Source organism: Ochotona princeps, chromosome 14, assembly GCF_030435755.1.
Source record: "Ochotona princeps isolate mOchPri1 chromosome 14, mOchPri1.hap1, whole genome shotgun sequence".
NCBI classification, from domain to species: domain Eukaryota; kingdom Metazoa; phylum Chordata; class Mammalia; order Lagomorpha; family Ochotonidae; genus Ochotona; species Ochotona princeps.
The window spans coordinates 30638202-30652762 of NC_080845.1; the positions used below are offsets into that span (position 1 = coordinate 30638202).

At 50.8% G+C, this 14561-nt stretch overlaps 1 long non-coding RNA gene across 1 annotated transcript; it reads right to left on the reverse strand.

The window, feature by feature from the left end:
- Positions 1-9393: 9393 nt before the first annotated feature.
- On the reverse strand, positions 9394-11753 carry LOC131481970 (uncharacterized). The gene is made up of 2 exons (XR_009246675.1): positions 11531-11753; positions 9394-9764 (listed from the first exon to the last, which is right to left on the reverse strand). It is a non-coding gene; the product is annotated as an uncharacterized LOC131481970 (long non-coding RNA).
- Between the last annotated feature and the right edge of the window lie 2808 nt (positions 11754-14561).

A 14561-nucleotide genomic window follows, 5' to 3' on the forward strand; every position in this document is an offset into this window, starting at 1 on the left:
GCAGCAGGCAAGGCACTTGCTTGGTGTTTGAAATGCACTGTCTTGGAGCGGAGGCCTGGAGCTGCCTGCTCAGCCCGGAAGCTCTCGAAGGGCGGCAGAGTTTTGAGCTGGCAGATGCTGCTGCTGCGGCACGGATGGCTCCTGGAGTCACTGGTGAGGCAGCCGTTCCTGGTGCAGCTGTTCCTGGCGAGCGGCATTCTTCAGGAACTCAGCCGTGTTGTCTGGGAATCCCCCGAAGATACCCTTGCCTGGTGTTACCTGCCACGCTTCCGTTTTGCCTGGCTTTTGCTGCCTGTGCTTGTGTGTGACTCTTGCGTCACCTGCATTATCTCAGACTCCCAGTGCCCCTCTGAGCTGGAACGCTGCATTCACATTTTCCAGGTGAGAAAACTGAGACATATTCCCCGTGCTGTTGAGATTGTTCACGGCTCTTTCAGTTCTCCTCTCACAGCTATCTGCTGGACCGGCAGTAACCACTGAAAGATGCGGGAAAGCCAACGCTAATCATTTGGGAGAGTTGTTGTCCCATGGCTTCGAGAAGCTTCCATACACTTGGATTCTCGAGCTGCCAGCAAACCCCGAATGAACACGGAGCAAGAGATCATCCTCCGACTTTCTCAGCCACTTGGGTTTCAGGACTGTTACTGCACCATTACCCAGACTATACTGATTGATTGGAAATGTTCATTACACAGCACACTTCAGGCTACACCTGTGTGCAGCCAGATTGGAAGCCAGGTTTGTTGGATGCCCAAGTCTGTGTATCACACCACTTCTTTTCTTCCTGTCCTCCTAGTTCAATGCCATGTTACGTTTCTATGTTCCTTGATGGGCTAACAACACTGCTCCAAGGCCAGGGGTCAGATGGTCCCACTCCATCTGCCTGGCAGGAAGCACATCCCTGCCCCCTGGAAATGCTCCCCTGAAGCATTTGTGCAAGGTCAGCCTGGGGCCCCCAGGGTATGAACAGCATGGTGCTGCCTCTCACACAGCTCCCTTCTGCTGCCTGTTGCTCTCCATGCCACCCTGTGTGGCTCTTCCAACCAAAAGTCCAACCTCAACAGGCCTCTTCATTAAAATCACCCTGTAGCTCCCCAGTGCCCTCAGGAGAAAGGCTTGGCATCCAAGGTCCTCCAAAGACCAGCTCATCGCCTCCTGGCCCATCACCACCTCTGTCTTTCCTACAAAGGAGGTCCATGCTCTGGCCATCTTGCAACATCACTGGCTCCTAAATGGCCCACCTGGGCTTCCACCTGCATGTCAGGGGCCAGCTAGATGACTTCTATGGTCAGGGCGAAGTGGTTCCTGAGCAGCTGTGAGCATCCCACTGGAACTCCACCTGCATCCCAATTTCCTCGTCTATTAAATGGGAATGGAGCTACTGGCTTTAAACAAGCATGGTGAGTCAGAGATAAAGTGTGCAGTGGTCTAGATGAAAGAGTCATGCTCAAGTATGGACACCCAAAAACAAAAGAACATATTCTATGACAAGGTGAGGCTCCCTCCGTTTCTGATCCTGCCCCTTCTTTGCCAGCTGCATGTACAACCACCCCCCAACACACACTTCTGTCACTCCCTTCCCCTGTGGCCCAGCACCCCAGCCCTGTGTCTGCCCCATCACAGCAGGAGTCATTCTCTGTGTCCCTATTTGTGCCTGCTCTGTCTTCCCATCCTCCCCCAGTCCCCAGGCTAAGGTGCTCGGGACAGGGACCACATCTGATTTTTTTCAGGTCCCCAGAGATGCCTGCCAAGCCTGATGCAGACTTCTGATATCACCGCACAGGATGCTAAACAGCAGCTTCCCCAAGCCCGAGCCTTCATAACAGACCCAACCACAACCACAACAAAAAGGGCACATTTTACAAGCTCCCGTCCACCTCCCTTCTGCGTGATGCAGCTGCAGCGAATGAAAACAAACACGCTATGCCCCAGCCTGGCGTGCGCCCAGTGCCGCGATCTCAAACATCATCTGCTTTCCTACTCCAGGGCCTATCCATCATCTTTGCTGGAATCTGTCCCTGAGGGGCTGTGGCAGGAGAATAGTCAACATTTAACACAATCAGTGCTCGTTCCGTGGTGGGGAAGGAGTCCTGGCTGGCGGGGCTTGTCTTCCCAGCTGCTAGCCCCCAGCCAGAATTTCCTCCTCCTTGCCCACTTAAGGATACAGGGCAGGGCAAACACATACACACACACCGGTCCCATTTAAATGCCAGCATCTCCCTTGCCAGCCAAGCCTTTTGCTTCTGACACATCTAGACCTCATTCCAATGTTCTCATGTGCCCGTTGTATAAAGCCGTCTATGGCCAGGCGCTTGGGATTGTAGATCATCTATATGTCTTCATACCTTCGGTAGCAACTCTCATACCTGGGCATTCAATTCTAGAAGCACAGCCGACGGTGGTGAGTCCTAAGTTAAAGGATTCCAGTATAGGTCCAGCGCTGTGGCATAGGTGGCAAAACTGTATCTGTGATATGTCAGAGTTCTGACAGGAACCCAGATGCTCCATGTCCAATCCGACTCCCTGACAGCGCACTTGGAAAGGTCAGAAATGGCCCAAGTGCGTGGACCCCTCCCTGTACTCACCTGAAAGATAAGAATGAAGTTCAGGGCTCTGGCGCCGTGGCCTAGTGGCTAAAGTCCTCACCTTGAACATGCTCCAGGATCCCATATGGGCCCCTTCTAATCCTGGCAGCCGCACTTCCCATCCAGCTTCCTACTTGCAGCCTAGGAAAGCAGTCGAGGACGGTCCAAAGCCTTAGGACCCTACACCCATGTGGGAGACCTGGAATACACTCTGGACTCCTGGTTTCGGATCAGCTCAGCTCTGGCCGTTGTGGCCACTAGGAGAGTGAATCAACGGATGGAAGATCTTTCTGTCTCTCCTCCTCTCTGTATATCTGACTTTCCAATAAAAATAAATAAATCTTAAAAAAAAAAAAAAAAAAAAGAATGGAGTTCCAGGCTCTCGGCTTTGGTGTGGCCCAGCTCCAGCTGTTGTGGCCATTTGGGGAGTTATCAATCAGATGGAGTATCTCTGTGTCTTTCTCTGTCTCGCCCTGTCTTTCAGTTGTTCTACCTTTCAAATAAATTAATAAATCAATAAATCATTTTTTTTAAAAAAAGCAATAAAATAATTCTAGTGGAAATCCAGGAGGCCCAGCATGCTTAAAAAGTGGGGAGAGGGGCCCGGCGCAATGGCCTAGCGGCTAAAGTTCTCGCTTTAAACACACTGGGATCCCATATGGGCGCCGGTTCTAACTCTGGCAGCTCCACTTCCCATCCAGCTCCCTGCCTGTGGCCTGGGAAAGCAGTCGAGGATGGCCAAAAACCTTGGGACCCTACATCCCTGTGGGAGACCTGGAGGAAATTCCTGGCTCCTGGCTTTGGATCGGCGCAGTACTGGCCGTTGAGGTCACTTGGAGAGTGAATCATCGGATGGAAGATCTTCCTCTCTGTCTCTCCTTTTCTCTGTGTATCTGATTTTCCAATAAAAATAAATAAATCTTAAAAAAAAAAGGAGTGGGGAGAAAGGAGAAAGAGCGAGTGAATGCATTCAAGGCCTCTTTTTGTTCAAGGCTCCATCTCAGACTTCAACCCTTTTACTAAAGGGGTAAGAGAGAAATGACAACTGGGTATTGGGGACTCAGTGCCAGGGTTCCTTCACAGTGATGTTCAAGTTCAAAGAAAAAATATTTCTGTATTTGACCATGGCTGGGGCTTATTCAGGGCCACCTTGGGTTAAGAGTTGCAAAGTAGAAATAAGAGGGAAAGATCAAGGAGAAAGTGTGGCTGCCACCGGCAAATCCCTTTGGCCTAGACTTCGCCTTCACTCCAGGCAAGGCTAGACCTCTGGGACCTTTGAGAGAGGGCGACTTGCCCCAAACCGCCCAGGAATGGGTTGATTGATGGAGATGAATTCATTTTTCCTCCTGAATACAGAGACAAGTGCTTACAAATTGAATGGAATTGTTGCAATGTCTGCAAGTGAAGTTATTCAATTTTCAACGCCCTCATTCTGTGCCTTTAGCATGCTCCTCGCTGCTTTAGGGCAAATAATATTTGTTTTTCTCTCTGCACAAATATAAAATGTTTCCGGCACTCGGCGAGCTCCCCTTTGGAGTATTTGCACTGAATTCCATTTCTGTAAACGTTTGCGGAGGCGTAATTGGTCCAGATACCCAGCAGGTGGCTGACGCTCCTTGCATGCTATGTGTCTCGCATTTTTACATATGTGACCTCACTGAATCTCCCAAGAGCCTTCTGAAGGGGTTTTTGCACCTGCTCCCCGGATGAGGATACTGAGATAAGAAGAGGCAAAATGGCTTGCCCAAGGACACATAGGCAGTCCATAGTGAGTCTGCTTCCAAAGCCATATTGTTTTTATAGGGCTCCTGGCAACAGAAGACCGCATAGAGTCCTCAAAGGTGGCTGGCCAGCTCCCACCAGAGCCCAGCTCAGGCTCTTGCAGAAAGCATTTATGAATGAACCCATCAGTGGTCACCCGATGAAGGGACAACTGAGTGACCTCTGCCACACAAGTCAAGATGCCCATCTCCTCCACTTTATGCACCATCATTCTTCATCCCTCTCTCTTTTGACCCTGACAGTCCTAAGCACAAAACATCCTCCTACGTAACATCTCTCACCCACAGCCACCATGTGGGTGCACACAGGACCTGGCTACCAGCAATGATTCAGGGAAGGCAGTGTCCCTCCTCTCTGTGGGTGCCATGCAGCAGCACCCAGGAGTGACAGTTTCCTTGTGGTGTGTCCCCTCCAAGCCCAGGTTGAACTGCGATGGCCATTGGCATGGTTTGGGGAGGAGTGGTCTGTCCCTCTGCCTCTTCCACACACACCCGTCTGCCCTTTCACCTTCTGCCATGTTATGGTAGCCAGGCTCTTGGCTTTCTCTGGCTCTAGAACTACCAGCCCACATAAACTTGTTTTATCTATACACTACCCAGGATCAGAGGCTGGCATATGGCATAGTGAGTAAAGCTGCCACTTGCAATGCTGACATCCCATATGGGTTCCAGTTTGTGTTCCAGTTTGTGTTCCAGCTCTGCACTTCTGATCCAGCTGATGGCCTGGGGAAGCATGGAGGATGGCGTGAGTGCCTGAGCCCCTTGGGCTGCAGACAAAGCAAGGGTTCCCCAATGGAGCAAACAGGGAGCCAGACACTTAAGAGAAAGGCCACACAGCAGAACGGGAGCCTGCCCAGGGCTCATTCTGCCATCTATCCTGACTGTTCAAATTCTGGGGACCCACTGTCCTAGACCCTGGTTTGCAAGTGGGTTCATTTGAAGTTAATGGGTAGGAGTACATGATTGATTAGCAATGTCTGCCCCCAAGTGAAAGACCAGAATGACACCAAAGGTGAAATATATTTATGAGTCCTTCTGCAAGCTCTGACCAAGATGCCTTTTTTCCGTCTTCAAAACAAAACAGTTTTGAAATTACCTTCTTCTTCCCAGCTCCAGCTCAATAAAATTTTTTTTGACCTAATGGCCAGAACTTGGGAAATTTCACCTTAATGCTACCTGGGGAGGAAGGGTTTGATAAACAATTTAACATTGACTTCAGGATTGCAAGGGGAGTGTTTAATTTGCTCAGGAGACTTCCTGTCCTCAAGGACTCCAGTCCATTAGCTTTTGTCCAACTAATGACAAGTGAGTTTTCTATATTCATTAAAGCAGACTTGGGATTTGCCTTGAGGGGCAGCGAACTGGAGAGGAAATAGCAGCAGACTCGGGAGGAATGTTCTCGATTACTTGCTTAGGTTTTGAAAAAAAAAAAAAGGAACAAGAAAATAGTGTTTTCTAAAGTCCTGTTAAGTTTGACTTTTGTCAGCTACCAGCAGGCTTGTCTTGCAGGGAAAACCAGAAGTTCACCCAAAGAGGGGGGCGGTTGGTGGTCCTTAGTTCAGGGCCACCAGCTTGGCTCAGCTCGGGGACTTCACCAGCAGCTCCCTGTTTGCTCTCACGTGGAGATAGAAACCTGAGCAGGGGCTAAGCCATGGTCAAGAGGGCTCATACTGTAATGGGAAACTGAGGCAACTCCTACACTGTGTACGTAAGTGCAATAAGGTGCAAACACGTGCTGGTCATTGTTAATTACACCCAGGGCCCCGTCTCTCTCCCAGGGGCTCACCAATCTCAACAGAGATCTTGGCAGGTTGCCGGAAGGTCAGCAGTGTCCCCATGCTACCCAACGCTGCTTGCTGCTTCTGTATCCCAACATATATGGACCTCTCCATGTGAAAAATCACAGAAGAACCCTGCTTTGTCATGGTTTGCCACAGAGACAGGCGGCTCACTCAATGAGGTGCTGGAGACTTTGGAGAAGACCAGATCTTGCTCTCCACTGGGTTGCAAGGGAATCCACACTCCAGCCTTGCCCTGCACCACCATCCGTACCCCTGCTGGAGCCTCCCATGGACCTAGTAGCAAGCCAGTGAGCAGGAGGGAGGCTGATACCCACCTGCCCTAGAGACCAGCCTTCCAGGATGCAGAGTTATAGGGAGAGCAGATCTGGAACCAGCTCAGCACTGGGTTCCCAGCCATTTGCTGCCATCTGCCGGAATGCCATGCTGAGTCTTCCAGTCTTGGTTGCTGCAGGACTGGCTAGGCTTGTAGCCAGAAGTTGCTGCAGGTACCCCTTAGTGGCAATGCTGCCGTGGAATCAGGACAGACCCAGAGTCACTCGGGCGCCCTCCCCCCCCACACACACACTTTCCTCACCCCATCTCCATGGACACTCTGTCCAATACACATGACCCAGCCTCCTCCTGGAAACCTGAGTGATTCTGCCCATAGGGAGCCTTGTCTGCCTCCATAGGGGCCCCCGAGGCCACTCTTTCCTCCACAAGTCTCTGGCCTGTTGGCTCCCAAGAAGCGTGTCTGCTCTATCCTTCTCTCTCTGTGTTCCAAGTCTGTTGCTCAAACACACACACATGCTTCTGCGTATACATGGACACACAGACATGGACACAGAGACATATGCCCACACACATGTGCAAACATGGACACACACACACCTGAGTCCTTTCTGAGAGTAAAAAGTGGGGGCATTGGTGTCTGAGTTCACCGGGTCCCTTTGACTAGCCAGGATTCAAACCCAGAGAGAGCATGCAAGAGGCCATTGGCCAGTGGTTAGTTCTGCCTGCGTCTCTGAAGAACCTCAGTGTTTCTGCTTTTGTGATTTTTGCCTTGCTTGCTCGGCTGGGGGCTGTGTGAACTCCAGGCCTGACAGTCTACATGACACCCGTGACACCCGGCAGGACACCTGGCAGGTCATGTAGGCAGAGCACTCTTCAGGAAAAGAGGTCCCTGGGTTAGATAAGACCCACTGCCCTATAGCCCAACAGTTTGTACTTTTTGAAAGTTGCTTGCTTCAAACCCACCAATAGAAGCCTGCCAACTTGCTCTTTTTAAAAGTTAACAGACAAACTGACCAATCATGACTGTATAATTGTATGGAATTGGCCTGAAATGTATAGAAATCCTGAGCTGTTGAACCTCATTCTTTTTCCCTCTTCTTTTGCCCCTTCTGCTGTAGCTTTCGCTGCTGGTTGGGAGCCCTGTCTAAATAAACCACCTTTATGCGTTTGCATTTACTTCATATTCCTGATGATTTTCTGAGGATCACAAAATCTGGGCACAACATCTCCCCCACTCTTGGTTTGAAGCAAGCCATTTCCTTTCTGAGCCTCGATTTCCTCATCTTTTACTACAAAGGACAGGGAGAGCAGTGGGGTTCCTAGCTAATGTCTGTGCTGGAATGTTTTTAAGAGTTTTAAAAACATTTATCTGAAAGGTAGAGTTACAGAGGGGAGAGAAAGAGAGAGAGAGCTGCCATCTGCTGGTTCACTCCCCAGATGGCCCCTGCAGCTGAGGCTGGCCAGGCGGAAGCCAGGAGCTTCTTCCAGGTCTCCCACATGTGTGGCAGAGGCCCAAGCACTTGAGCCATCATCTGCTGCCTTCCCATGCCACTAGCAGGAAGCTGGATAGGAAGTGAAGCAGCCACAGGACTGGAAACAGCTCCCATTTGGGATGTCAGCACGGCAGGCAGTGGTTTAACTCACATGCCACAGCACCAGCACAGGAATAGAACTAACTGGACAACCAACCCAAACAAATGATGACAGCAAAAAATCATGGTGAATTCAGCCAGTGGAAATTTGGAGGCTAGGGCCCAGAGTGATAGCGTAGCAGTTAAGGTCCTCACCTTGCACACACCAGGATCACATATGGGCACCAGTTCTAATCCCGGTGGCCCCGCTTCCCACCCAGCTCCCTGCCTGTGCCCTTAGAAAGCATTCTAGGATGGCCCAAAGCCTTGGGACCCTGCACCCGCATGGGAGACCTGGAGGAGGCTCCTGGCTTTGGATTGGCTCAGCTCCAGCCATTACGGTCACTTGGGGAGTGAATCATCGGCCAGAAGATCTTCCTCTCTCTCTCTCCTCTCTGTATATCTGCCTTTCCAATAAAAAAAAATAAATAAATCTTAAAAAAAAAAAAAAAAAGAAAAGAAATTTGGAGGCTGAAATCATCCTTGGATTAGTGAGATTGGCAGCATTTCAGAACTGTCCAAACCACTTGAACACAACCCTCAGAACATGTACACATTGAGACTCTGGGTTGATACGAGGTGGCGGCTCCTCATCCCTGGGCACTGGGACGTGTGGAAAGTCACGAATGGCTTCCCCTTTGTCTCTCCCCTTCCTGCAGCAACAACAAGAAGAAATAGCAACTTTGAAAGCAATGAATTCACCCAATTTTCCCTAAACCTCAATCCTTCCCACTCTGATCAACCATGTAATCATTATTTTAAAAATAAAATAAATAAATATCAATAACAAAGAACTTTGAAGCAAAAAAAAAAAACACACACACAAAGGACGCAAATTCATTCAATCTCTTCAACATGAAGCAACAGACAACATAGCAGCCTTCTCCTGTGCCACAAACACAGGCCAGTTCTCCCTCCAGGCACCTCACAGGGTTAGATTCACCCTCTTGGCACTTGGTGTGATCACGTGACTTGCTTTGGCTCATGAAACATGAACAGCAGCAGCACACCGCCACTTCCGGGAGGAAGCCCGAAGAGCCGGCATGATCCATCACTCACCACTTCTCCTCCCATCCTGCCAGCAGTGTCTGCGTAGTGGTCCTTCTGCATGGACCACAGGCTGACAAGGACAGTGGCACAGACCAGCCTCGGGTTCATCCTGGAGAGTTACGCAAAGCGACTGAGGGCACTTAGGCCACAGAGACCAGAGGGGAAGTGTTCATTACCACGGCACAGCATGCTGACCATGGACAGGGGCCATTCTTGTCCATGTCCCATAGAAGGAAACCACAGGATGTGATTGCAATGTGCGCAGGCTGGCCCATGAAAACTAAAATATAATTAACACTCAATTCAAATCAGTTACATAAACCTCTGTACCTAAGAAAGCAACAGAGATGTAGACACAGTCACAGACAGGATCCTGGGCCAGCAGCCTGGAAGCAAAGCCGAGGTCTCCACAACACTGTGCACATCTGAGGCTCAGCCACAGCCCGGAGCTTAGCAGTCAGCAAAGCTCAGCAAACGCCAGCACTTCCTTTGCCTCTCCCTGTCTGTCTGGCCATCGACCTTGACTTACAGCAACTGCTCCGGTCTCCGGGTGAGCCGGCAGCCATGGATTTTCTTTCCTTCTGTGTTAAGTTTCTGGCTCTCAGTGACTGTCACCTCCAGTTCACCTGCATCTCGCAGCACCTGGAAATGGAGCCGAGGAGGACTGAGTCAACCCAGAGGGCAGGTGGTACCTGGGCCCTGGGCACCCTCCCAGGTGCACATTCTCTGGCCGACAGGTGGTGCTCTGCCTCATATCCTAATCACTCTTCATTGACAAAGGGTGATGAGACAGCATCCAATTTGTAACACACTTCCCAGCTCACCATGCAACAGTTCCCTTTTCTTTTTCCGTTTAACCCTCCCTGGCCTCTGCATGCCCTGAGATTTCTGCTCCCAAGGGGCTCACACACGCACAGCTCAGCAACAACTACAGTAACAGGGGTTGCTGACCTGCTGGGTGTTGGGCTTGTGCTAAGGCTAAATACTCAGCTAGGGCTTTTCACCATCATTTTACAGATGAACAAACTGAGATAGAGAGAGTTCATAAGAGGCCACAGACAGCTGAGAAGTGGTGGAGCCACAGTCAAGTCCAGCTATGTCTGACCTCAGAAGCCATGTGCCCTAAGTAGTAGGCAAGATACAGGGCTGGAAGGTGGAGAGAGGGCGTCTCGCTTACTCCTTACCACAGGTGCTGGACATGGAGCGCGTTGTTCGCTTGCGGCTGCTGGAGTGGCTCAGGGCCAGAGCTGGGAGGGGCTTAAGCAGAGTTAAAGGAGCAGGGCCTCTCCTAAGCAGGCAGATGGCCAGGGCCTCCTGTTTATAGAAAGTCACCAGATGCCAGAAGTAGCCACAGGCACATGATGCAGATGGGCCTCCAGGGCCAATGCGTCGTTAGTCCAGGAAGGACATAAATGCAGAAGTACAAATGAGTAACCAGCTCTGGAGTCAAATAGAAGACTCCCTGGGAAAGGTGGAATTTGAGTGAAGAGAGAATCCCAGGGCCTGGCGCTATAGTTCGATGGCTAAAGGCTCACTGTGCAAGCCTATGGGGTGCTGGTTCCTGTCCCAGTTGCTCCACTTCTGTTCCAACTCTCTGCATGTGGCCTGGGAAAGCAGCAGAGTCATTGGGCCCCTGCACCTACTTGGGAGACCCAAAAGAAGCTCTTGGCTTCGAATTGGCTCAGCTTTGGTTGTTGCGGCCACTTGGGGGGTGAGCCAGTGGATGGAAGATCTTTCTGTCTCTCCTCTCTGTAAATCCAATCTGCCTTATTCTTTTTAAAGATTTATTATTTTATTAGAGAATCAGATATACAGATGGAGGAGAGACAGAGAGGAAGATCTCCTGTCTGATGATTCATTTCCCAAACAGCTGCAGTGGCTGAAGCTGAGTCAATCTGAAGCCAGAAGACCAGAGCCTCTTCCGGGTCTCCCACACAGGTGCAGGGTCCCAAGGCTTTGGGCTGTCCTCAACTGCTTTCCCAGGCCACAAGCAGGGAGCTGGATGAGAAGCAGGATTAGAACCAGTGCCCATATGTGATCCCAGCACATGCAAGGTAAGGACTTTAGCCACTAGGCTACTGCACCGGGCCCTGATCTACCTTTTTAATAAAAACAAATCTTTAAAAAGGAATAAGAAGGAAGAGGAGGAAGCGGAGAAGAGAATCCCAGAAGAATGGGCCAAAGGCCATGAGCTTTCTGACTGGGGTCTAACGAGTCAGGCCAAGGCAGCCCCCAGGCTGGTGTTGTAGATGCTTCTAGAAGGCTGGCATTCTGAGAGCCCCTTCCCTCTAGATGTTCCCATGGGAGGGGAGTTCTAGTCCCTCTGAACACCATTCCCAGAGCACATGGGGGCCAGGTGGCCAGGCCTGGGGCAATTTCCCTACCGCATCCACCTCAGTCTGCTCCACCTTGCAATCCCAGCTTCATTTGCTGTCTCCAAACCACAAGGAAATTGGGCAGGAGGAGGGAGGGACTAGGACAGTGGCAGCCTTTTAATCCAGAGCAGTCATTTGTGGCTGCCTTTGCCCATCAGATTGGCACTGGGAGGAGGGTTCCCAGAGTGGGAGAAAGACATGCCTGTCCACTGCCTCCGTGGGGCAGCAGGAGACAGGTAGAACGGACTTGGAGGGCGTTGGGTAGATTGTGGATGGCACGAGAGACAATGGGTCTGCGCACGGAGGAGGCGTGCACAGCGCTCTCTTCCCGGCCTGCAGACAGTGCAAGCCCCGCCTTGTTCCTCCTCCTCCGACAGGACGGAATTAATTCAGGGACCCGCGCGTGCTGGCTACTCCCATTTCGATTACAGACAGCCCTAGTTTTCGCAGAACTCATTAACTCGCAGGTCTGCGGGGACCTGGGCTTCCTAGCCTCGCTGGACAGGCGTACCAGGAGCTGGCCTGACTTCCGAAGAATCCGGGGCCGCTGTTGCTGTCGCCGTGCTAGACTCTGGAGGGAGGTGAAGGTGCGGGGGTTGGGGTGGGCTTTGCTGCACAGCGGGCTTCCGCCAGGGCTTTCTCCTGGGCACGTGCTGGTCAGCCCAAGGTGAGCGGCACTGACACCTGCAAGGGACAGCGTGGGCAGAGACCGCCCTGCTCTCCAGCTTCTGCCCCAAAGCTGTTCCTCTGAAAAGCCTTTGGGGCAGCCCAGCTGGCAGGGACCCCAGAGGGCCTGCTTCTCCTCCTCCCCCAAGGCAGTGCTCCTAGCACGCATCCCCAACTTTGGAGTGGGCTGTGCTCCTCACCCCCAGCCTCAGCACAAAGCCTGCTCCGGGGGCTCCTGGTGCAACATCTGCGTGATAAAGAAAGGAAGTGACTGTGGACAAAGCGTGAAGGTTGACTGATACCTCGGGTGGCACCAGCCTGCCTGGAAGCTGCATGCCAGGAGATGGAGGGAGGGAGGCTAGGGCTGCACTGGCAGTCCAGGAAGGAGGGTTGGAGGACGGCCCAGACCCCAGAGGAGGAACAGAGCCTAACAGGTCAGACCTAGGAGCCAGAACTTTTGTGTGAGTCCCGGCTCTGAAGTGGGCAAGCAGGTTACTGTGGCCAAGCTCCCTATTCACATCATCTGTGCCTCTGTGTTGCCATCTGTAAAATGGGGGAGACGTAATGGAGCTTACCTCCTGGAGTTGCTGTTTGTGTCATACTCAGCACAAGGCAGTGAGCCAGGCGAGGCCACTTCTGCCCCTGTCCCCACACACCTAGCCCCCAAGAACAAAGCTGTGTAAGCTCAACAGGGACCCTTGGTGGCCAAGACAAGAAACGGCCCGGCCCTTGTTCTCTGCCTCCCTCATCTGACTCCACATGATTCCCGTGACTTTCCAGAAGGCTGCCCTGGGAGCCCTCTTACACAGACAGGCGTCCTCCCAAACACTTGCCCGCTTCACCGTGCTCCAAGTTTCTGCTTTGTCTTCTCCCTAACCCTACTCCATTTTACTGCCTCTAGGTGCCTGGCTGAGCCTTCCATTGTGCTGGGTTACACCCTCCGGTATGACAAGCACCTGCAACAGTGAGATTTGCATTTACATCTGAACGTAACAATATTTAGATAGGTCCATCAAGATAAAATAAAATTAAAGCTTTAAATCTTTTTTTGACTTTTTTATTACATTGCATTATGTGACACAGTTTTATAGGCACTGGGATTTCCCCCCCACCCCTCTTCAACCCCACCCCTCCCCATGGTAGATTCCTCCACCCTGTTGCATTACCACAGTTCAAATTCAGTTGAAATTCTTTCTATGCATCTACGAAGCATAAAGTCCAGCATCTTATTGTCCAGATAAGTTCAACAGTTTCTTGGGGAGACCATCTCTGGTCTGAAGGTAGAGCCGGCAGAGTATCATCCCGATCAATTAAAAACCCCGACATTACATCAGTAACAATTTATGACATTATGGAATTAGTTGACATGGTATTAAGTAACCAATATGTTAAAAAAGAAAAAAAAAAAGAATGCAAGTTCTGAACCACATTCTGTAACTTCTACATTGACAATTCAATTATTAGTTTATATACAACCGGGTGCTATACACCTTAAAATGGCTATAGATTACTATTCAGCTGTCTCATGCCTATTGTAATTTTAGTATTTAGCAGTTTATAGCGTTGAAGCATGATTTTGCTGAACCTGGCTGTTTTTCGGGTAGTCTAACTCTATAACTCTAACAAGACATATGCCAACAGTTTAAGTGAACAGTTTTAGGAGGGGTGTGCAGAGAAATCTTCCATACCCCAGTGAGGAGTAACTAATCTTTGTGTCCCACCCAGTGAGTTATAAGTGCATCCCCGCTGACCGTTTCCTGTCTGTTTCTAAGCTTTCCTTGTTGTTCTCTGTCTATCTATTCTAGTTTTTTTTGTTGTTTGTTTGTTTGTTTTGAGGGGTTTCTGGAGCGCTCCTGATGATCATTACGAGAGAGGGTGGGGACCCAAAGTCGGAATCAGGCAAGGACCAGAGAAAGCTCCTCTCCCTAGTCCTGAAGGAAGTTTACTGTTCTTCTGTTTCTGTGGACCGCTCAGTGCTCCTGGTTGTCGTTCCGAAGACCTTGGATCCTGCAAGGCAGGACTTGAGCTTCTTCCATCCCATGTGGTAGATCCAAATGGGGGTGGGTGACCTCAGAGTTCTTGGCCTCTGAAGGCACTCCAATTCCCCGTGGTCTCCTTGGCAGTTGGGATGTAGTCCTCAGTGCTCGTACTGATAGTCCTTGGTGAGGATCTGGGAGTCTTCAGGGTTGGGATACAAGCCTCCTCCTGTCCGCCTGCTCCACTCTGGGGTCCCCCCCCCCCGCCGCCTGCTCTATGCATATGACCTCCTGTTAAGAGGTTGTTAGGATTGCTCCTGATTCCCCCTATATGCCTTTGTAGTTTTGCTATTGTCTAATGCTGATTCAAGTCTGTTGTCTATGAGTTTACCAGTTATGATCCTAATAGGTTATACTTTCCA